Here is an 8,132-nt window from a genome sequence, read left to right on the forward strand (position 1 = left end):
ATTGGTCATACACGATCTGATATCTGCATGATTTATTATATTAATCGACATCTTTAATTTCATAATCACGTTATGCTAACTATAAGATTTCGATCATTTAATTATGAAATATATTTTTCAGCGCATTAATAAAAATTCATTCGCATTCTGAATTAATACATGTTTGATAACATCTTGCTCGCGCAATAGATTCATAAACGCATATCCCGATTTAGATGAAAGCAGTTTTTATATACTAAATTCCTGCGAGATTCATGGTGAATATCGATGGCGAATTGACATTTGGTTGTAGCACGTGATTTTTTCCGACATCGATTACGCACATCGAACGACGCGAGTCTGTTTGTCGCGTGAATTTTCGCGCGCGAATAAAGATGCTTTTGGGTCAAGCGGAAGGAGACACTCGTTTAGATTGTAACGCCGCGACGTGGCCCCGAAATAGCCGCGCGAATACTGGTACCATTCCCCGGTTTACGGTTACAGCGGGCACGGTGTCTGGGCAGCGCGCTGCCCATGTCTGTAACCAGAGAACCCATTTCAACGCCGTATACCGTACGTACGCGCCGTCGTATCCGCTTCCGAGATTTCTGGACTCTAAATGTCAAATTCTCGACGTTGATTAATCTCCTCGACCGTATTATGTCGTAATTAAAACGACAGATTATATCGTAAAAGTCCCTGCATCGCAGAAAAAATCGATATTTTGTTCCTTAAAATTTTATTGTGTGATTATGACAATAAAATTTTAAAAAACAGTATCAATTTTTAATATAATTTATATATATTTATATCTAATTACACGCATTGCAAGACATTCCCGAATATTCGTTATCAGAATTTTCTAGTATTCATAATTGTCGATGTTATTCAGTTAAATCCTTCACTTTACTGCACGTAGTTCTGTATTCGTTTATATTTTTGCATCGATTGTGCAATCAGTAAGATGTGCTCTCGAAAGATCGAGGCAAGAGAGGAGAGGCAGACTCAAGGAAATCGTTCAGACGTCGAGCAATTTTCCGCGACGACGCGTCACTTCCATGTCTCGCATGCGGGAATTGGGCGCGGCTCAACCTCGCCAAGGTCGAACCAAGATACTTGGCTTATGCAATTTTCACGATATAAAAATGTGTTTATTTTCCTGAAACTGTGTCGACACCAAAAAACATTTTCATTTGTAAATTGAATTTCCGAGAGCGCACTAAATTTTTTTTTTTTTTATATCTCTTTTATTTCTTTTTTATACTTTTATCACTTTTTTGGAGAGCTATATATTATATAAGAATTTTTTATACTTGTCTTACGCTTGATTTTATGACAAACCTTTTGACAAGTTAGGATTTTCAAGATAATTTTGAAGGATTGGTATTATCGTATATTATTACTTTTTTTTTTTTTACAATTGTTTGTATTATTAATCTTTAACTACAGTTAGATTTATTTTATGTAGAAACATATTCTCTCGCAATTTCCTTCACTTTTCATTCTCTCTCAAAAAGTCGTATATATATCTTTTTTATTTTTAGCAGAGAAAAATAATACATTTAACAGAAGAAACTACAACAATAATATTGACATTTTTTAAAATTTCCTGCTATTATTATAATATACATTAGTCTTATATTCCACCATTTCTTTGGTTCGACTCGTTTTTCGTCCTGCAGATCCACGTAGTGAAAATAGTCGTCCCATCCTCTCCGCCATGTCCCTCCATGCGGACCCCCTCCTGGGGCCCCATACGTGTACCGGACACATTCGCACGCGCGTTGCATTCTGGGAATGCGTGCATGAATGAATGCCCCTCTGTCCCCCACGGTTCCGAACAAGAAGAAGAGGAAGAGACGAGGGATCGGGGGAGGGGGGGGGGGAACGAAGGGGGACTCGAGCGGCGCGTTCTCTTTTTCAACGGCAGCGGGAACGAGGCGGGCCCTTTCGGCCCTTACGTGCCCACATGTGGACCCTTCCCGCGAGCTGTCAGATTTGACGTGGTCTTCTTCAAAGCGGTTTTCACCGAGCGAGCCTCCCCCTCCCCCCTATCCCGCCTTTTTTCGTCCCCAAAAATGGCTGAGACGATTCAACATGGCCGTGCCCGTCTCTTTCTTTCTCGCTCTCGCGTGTTTTTCCTTTTTCTTTCTTTTTTTTTTTTTTTTTCTTCGGCGAAAGGGCGGTCGAGGGGCATTGCGCATTCAGTGGCGCCTTTCAATCTCAGACGAATCCTTTGTGGTGGTTTGCGGTTGGGCGTTCATCCTCTTCGATCAGAGCGCGAGCGCGTCCTTCGGGAGTAAGGGAATACGTATCGCGTATAATCGGTCAAATTGAGATACACGTTCAATTCGGAACATACATTCTTCGAAATCACAAGATCAGGTAATTCTAAACTTTGTTCTCTTCTTTTTTCTCTTTTCGAAATAAGAATTCTTGTTAATAAAATATCCATCGTGAATTAATTTAGAAATAATGACATAATAAGATCTTTGTTATGCATTGACATATTTTTGATTTTTTTGGCCGATCCCCTACTTGTGATTTTGTATACACTTAGTATCAAATCATTATCAAATATTTCCAGTTTTGTCAATTGTTGTACACGTGATGAGTCTAAAAATTTCGAGGATCGAGGACCCGCGCTGGGTGTCCTTTTGGGGCTTCTTCCGGGATTAAATCCGTTTCACGCGTGGTCCCTCGGCAAACGGATACGGGTTCACACACGACGCCGACGGATTGACGAGACGAGATGATGACAGAGATCCCCATACGCTCGTGTGCGACACACTCGCGGTACATCGAAAACTACCGGCGTACCGGCAGGTTCGGCGTAATCCGGATTAAAAAAATCCCAAAACAGCAAAAGCGTTTTAACGCCGCGGCGCGCTTCCTAATACGAGCGCGAGGACGCGTCTCCTACCTGCGGGGATCTCGTCGATCCGTCGTAAATAACGATGCGTCTCTGATAGATCTATGGAAAACAGCGAGCTGGACCGGCCACCGAGTCGACGACCACCACGGTTGGTGGCGTATTCAAATAGAGAAAAAGAAATAGAATGAACGGGCTTTCATTTTTTATCGAAATCTTCACGCTGTACGAAGATTTTGTTCTTTCTAATACGGACGTGGAAACTTTTTCGTAATAAATGTGAATTTATAGAATATTAATTTTATATTATAAATCTATTGACTAAAAGAATTGACTTTTACTATTGATCATTCCAAGTATTTTAAAACGATGAAATATAATTTTAATTATTATTCTCTCTCCCTCTCTCCCTTTGGAGAATATATTAGTTTTTATTTAAGAGGGAAATTTTTTGACTACTGTATTTACACATCATAATAGAAACACGTCGATCATTACAGTTTGAGGTACACTTATCATTTACAATATCGGGAAACCGAACCTGTCGAAATTACATCAGTTATAATCCCTGGCGGATTTTCTTGCGCTGGTGAATTTCGTGCGGATGATCCCGTGTTCGCGCGAGAAATTCGCCCGGACGTTTTCACGGAGAAACACGTCGATCATTACAGTTTGAGGTACACTTATCATTTACAATACCGGAAAAACCGAACCTGTCGAAATTACATCAGTTATAATCCCTGGCGGATTTTCTTGCGCTGGTGAATTTCGTGCGGATGATCCCGTGTTCGCGCGAGAAATTCGCCTGGACGTTTTCACGGACAGGACCCGAGAGCCTGCAGGTAGAGAGAAGGCGAGAGCCATAGTTTACAAACAGAGGCTCGTACAGTGTGTACACGGTACGCTGCCTCCCATTATTTTAGGCCCGGGAAACTTTCCTTCTCTATCTGCTTATGGAATCAGCTGCCAGTAACTTCCTCGTGCTCACCTGCCGAGAGGAGTGGACGCGCGGGATCCCTGAGCCTCCGGAGTTTCCACAGGAAAATCCGCCGTTTCTTTCCTTAAGATTTCGAGGCCGACAAACGAGTCAGCCGATTTTCAATTTGCTCTCCACCGACCCCGGAGTTTGCCTTTCTGCCTTCTTCAGCGAGTTAAGTAATCCCGGAGGCAAAACTGGCGGTCTCTTCGAGAGCGAAGCGCGACGGTTGCGTGGGATATTTGGAATGCGAAAAATAAATTTGAAAGTTACATAGTAGAACACGCTTAAATTAAACTGACTTGTAGATTTAGAAGTTGCTGATCCAGTAAACTTTTTCTCATATTGCCAGTTTCTCCGATATATCACATTCGGCTCTTGAAGAATTGAAATTTCTATTCGCTTGGATACTATTAATGATACGGAAAAGTTCAGAGAAAAGAGGAGAAAGAGAGAGAGAGAGAGAAAGAAAAAGAATTCGTTATGAGTCTGCAATCGCACTCTGACCCAAACTTGTTTCCACGAGAGGATATCGCACGTAGACCGGAATAAAGTATGCGACAACAAAGGGGCGACAGAGCCGATATAATCCGATTTTATGAGGAAACCACGACATAGAAAGAGAGAGAGAGAGAGAAGAAGGGGAAGATGCTATCAGGTCTCTCGTACCGGTCCCAGGCGGTATAAACTTAGACACGCGAATTAGTGGTGCCGCGATAGCATCTCATTTCGAGGCGAGCGTGCGATCAGGAATTTATCGACAAATTAAATTAGAAATTATGCTAATACCCGACAGTCTATATGCATATATACACAATACAATATGTATATTACATGTATATATATATTACACGTAGACAAGACGCTTTTCTCACCCCGAAATCGATCGTCGTGAATGAGCAGCTGTGGCATCGCGTTTCCTCAATTATTTATACGTGATTTGCGCCACTCAATTAAAGACACCTTCTATAAAGCTGCTCGTACAATATGCAATGTAATTTGTTAGATCGATGCTACATCAACCTCGCTCGTTCCTGAGGTTTGATAACGCAGATTTATAAGACAATTTTATCAAAATTAAAAGAAAATATGAGACAAAAAATGCATAAAATAATTACGCATGGATTTTAATCTGATTATAGATTAATATATATATATATAAATTATGCATGAAATAAATTAAATTGAATTAGGTATCTTCAATCGAAACGTGGATTAAAGTCGTTGTTCCATAAAAGTCTCAGTCTATGTTTTATTTAAACGTACTTAATATTATATATACACCAAATATAGGACAATTAATAAATTTATTAATAAAATTAATAAACAAAACAATTAATTAATAAAAGAGTAATTAATAATATTTTATATAGATAATTTAAATTTGCTATAAAAAAAGTTACTCGTATGATTTACTTTCTTCAATGACTTAATAGCCAAAGTCGTTGATCTCAACTTTGTGATACGAAGGAGATAATGATCGGCGAAGGCACGGCTATGGTTTCATTAATCGGCCGGTTCGTAAATAAGATTTACTTCGAAATTCCGCGGCGGTCGCCAAGATCGATTTGTCCACTCGTGAGACAACGGCAACTCACGTAGAACCGTCCGCAGATAGAATCTCGTCGCATTCCCGACATTTTTTATAATCCTTGACGTTGATCTGAACACGGACGCGCGCGCGCGCGCGCGCGACAGAAACATAAACGGAATGTCTAAAATAAAAAATTTATTATTTTTATATATAGCGCAATTAAATAATGTACGCTAATTACACACATAAAATATCTCTCTCTTATTTTACTTAACTAATTTTAATGTAAATATTTTAATTATAAAATTTATTCCCATTTAATTAAAGATACATTCCATTAAAATGTATTATAATTTTTGCAACGTTTTTAATTAAAGACCGTTGAAATTGATTAATGCTGATTCTTTATGATATTTCGTGCGTATTTTCGCGCAATCGATTATTTTTCACGATAACAAGATGTCCAATTAAATTTAGCAGATTGATGCGTATCGTTATGTAAAGAATTGAAGAAAATAACGGAGGCGAGGCGATTGAAGAGACTCGTGCGAAGATATCTGAATGATAAATTGCATGGAGATAATTATTAATTATTCCCTTTGGAGTCATATCGAGTCGAAGCTTCCAACATTTAAAAGGCCTGTATCCTTTCGATCCTACATGGTCGCGCCGAAGAGAAGAAAAAGAACAGAGAGGAGCGTCGATCCGGAGACGCGGAGTAGGTGTCACGGCTTCGAAATAAATGCCTTTTGCACGCGATGAGTCACAAATCCTAATGAAAATAATAATAACCCCGAAAGATTCCGTTCTTTTTCGTGGCCGGTGCGACGCAACGCGGATAAATTTACTGCGCGATCCACGGACAGATAAGGCATACCTGGGGACACCTCCATCCGGTTATAGGTTCCACCATGTAACGGGTGGTACGAAAAAAGATCAATGCGATAGACTCGGTCCTACGTCGTTTCGGTGTATCCGGGGAATCTTGTCTTAATGCTAGAATACAAAGGGCGACGTCCCGACTAATTAGACACTTTATCTCTCGCGTGTGCAGGAATCGGAAACCAGTACATAAGTACAATCATATAGATAGCATCTTGTAACTGATGGTATAAAAAAGATCAACGCGATAAACACAGTTCTAATCATCTCTCGGTGAAGATAGAAAACATATCTTTTTCTTATTATACACATATGACGATACAAAAGTCGTGACTTAATTAAGATCTTACATCTTTATATGAAAATTGATATCAATAATTTTAATTTTCATATAGTTTGCAATAGACAAAAAAAAATATAAATTTTTCATTAATAACCGCGATTCTTCTGGTATCATTGATAAAGATAATATTTTTTGTATCTAGCATATTTGAATTCATCGAAACAATTCAGATTTACAATATATTGATTTAAATTTTTGCTTTTGTATATTTAAATAGCTTGTAACATCTAAAAAAATTAGATATAGATATAATATATTTAAAATTATTTTGTAACATATTTATACATATATTTATATTTAGATATTATATAATATCTGAATATATGTATATTTACTTTATCTCAATTTTACGTAATTGTGTAAAATATTCCGGAAACTCTTTACGGTGATATATTTTTACTTTCTACAAAGTTGCAATGCTCGAGATGTCTTCCGTGTTCTCTTATCACTTCGGTAGTTTCTCTCTCGTACTACGAAGACCGGTTCTCAAAACACCCCGTAGAGACAAGTGTCGCAGCACTTGCCTTGGACAGTGCGATATCACTGGTCTCGCGTCTAAACGACTTGTAAAACAAGCGCTTAATGATTGCTGGATACCTGGAGGAGGATAGACAAAGAAGAGGAGAGAGGAAAAGGTAGAAAGAGAGGTAAACGAAGGGGGAAGCTCGACCGGACCCGTGGGTCTCCACGTGCTTCGAGGAGGTCCAGCTTGCTAAATTGAGTTTACGAGACGCCAAGAGCATTTCTCTCGCTTTTTCACTCTCTCTCTCTCTCTCTTTCTCTTTTCTCTCCTCGTTTTTCTTCCGTTCTCTTTTCCTTTCCGTTGCGCGCCTCTTTAAAACCTTACTCTCCCTCCCTACACTCGGTGCCCGCCCTTAATTCACAAATACGGGAGAAGCTGGATATACCCTTTTCTCGGTACTTTACGCGCCTGTACTGGTGTTATCTTAGGCGATATTATTTCGATTCCCCAGTCGATCGACGTCGCCGGATTATCGCGAGGCGGCGGTTTAACGCGATGCTCGCGCTCGCGAACGCAATTAAATCGGGCCCCTGGGATGTCTTCATAATAGAATGACGGAGAACGTGTGGCTAATAAAGAGGAATCGATGACGAACGTATATTAATATTTGTATCGACTTTGCTTGATACACGTAGTATATGGTTGTTTCGACGAAACAACAAAACTCCGTTTGAAATAATTGGAAGATTTGGACTAATAATATTTTAATTCTTTCACAGTCAGGGATTAATAATTTTTAAATACAGGTAAAAACGAGCGTGAATTAAAGAGAGAGGGAATAGATATATGAAAGGACCGTTAAAGATATTATATTTGATAACGGCGAAATATAATAGGGTATAATTAACATAATAGCTTAAACGCGATGTATGATAATGGTATAATTAACATAAAAATTTGTTTAAACCGGTTTGCGTCCAATCCGCTGCTCTTTGTTCGCAACTTGCTTCGCACAACGCGCGTTTTCATTTATGCAAAATATAAATCTTCAAAAAAAAAAAAAAAAAAAAAAAAAAAAAAAAA

The 8,132-nt window shown here is 38.9% G+C and overlaps 1 protein-coding gene across 3 annotated transcripts in view; it reads left to right on the forward strand.

Moving 5' to 3' along the window:
* The window catches only part of LOC115240689 (homeobox protein SIX2-like), a 33,009-nt gene that overhangs the window by 16,344 nt on the left and 8,533 nt on the right, over window positions 1–8,132 (forward strand). The gene's annotated exons all lie outside the window — the stretch shown is intronic.

This window comes from Formica exsecta, unplaced genomic scaffold, assembly GCF_003651465.1.
Source record: "Formica exsecta isolate Colony F162 unplaced genomic scaffold, ASM365146v1 scaffold444, whole genome shotgun sequence".
In the NCBI taxonomy this organism is placed as follows: Eukaryota; Metazoa; Arthropoda; class Insecta; order Hymenoptera; family Formicidae; genus Formica; species Formica exsecta.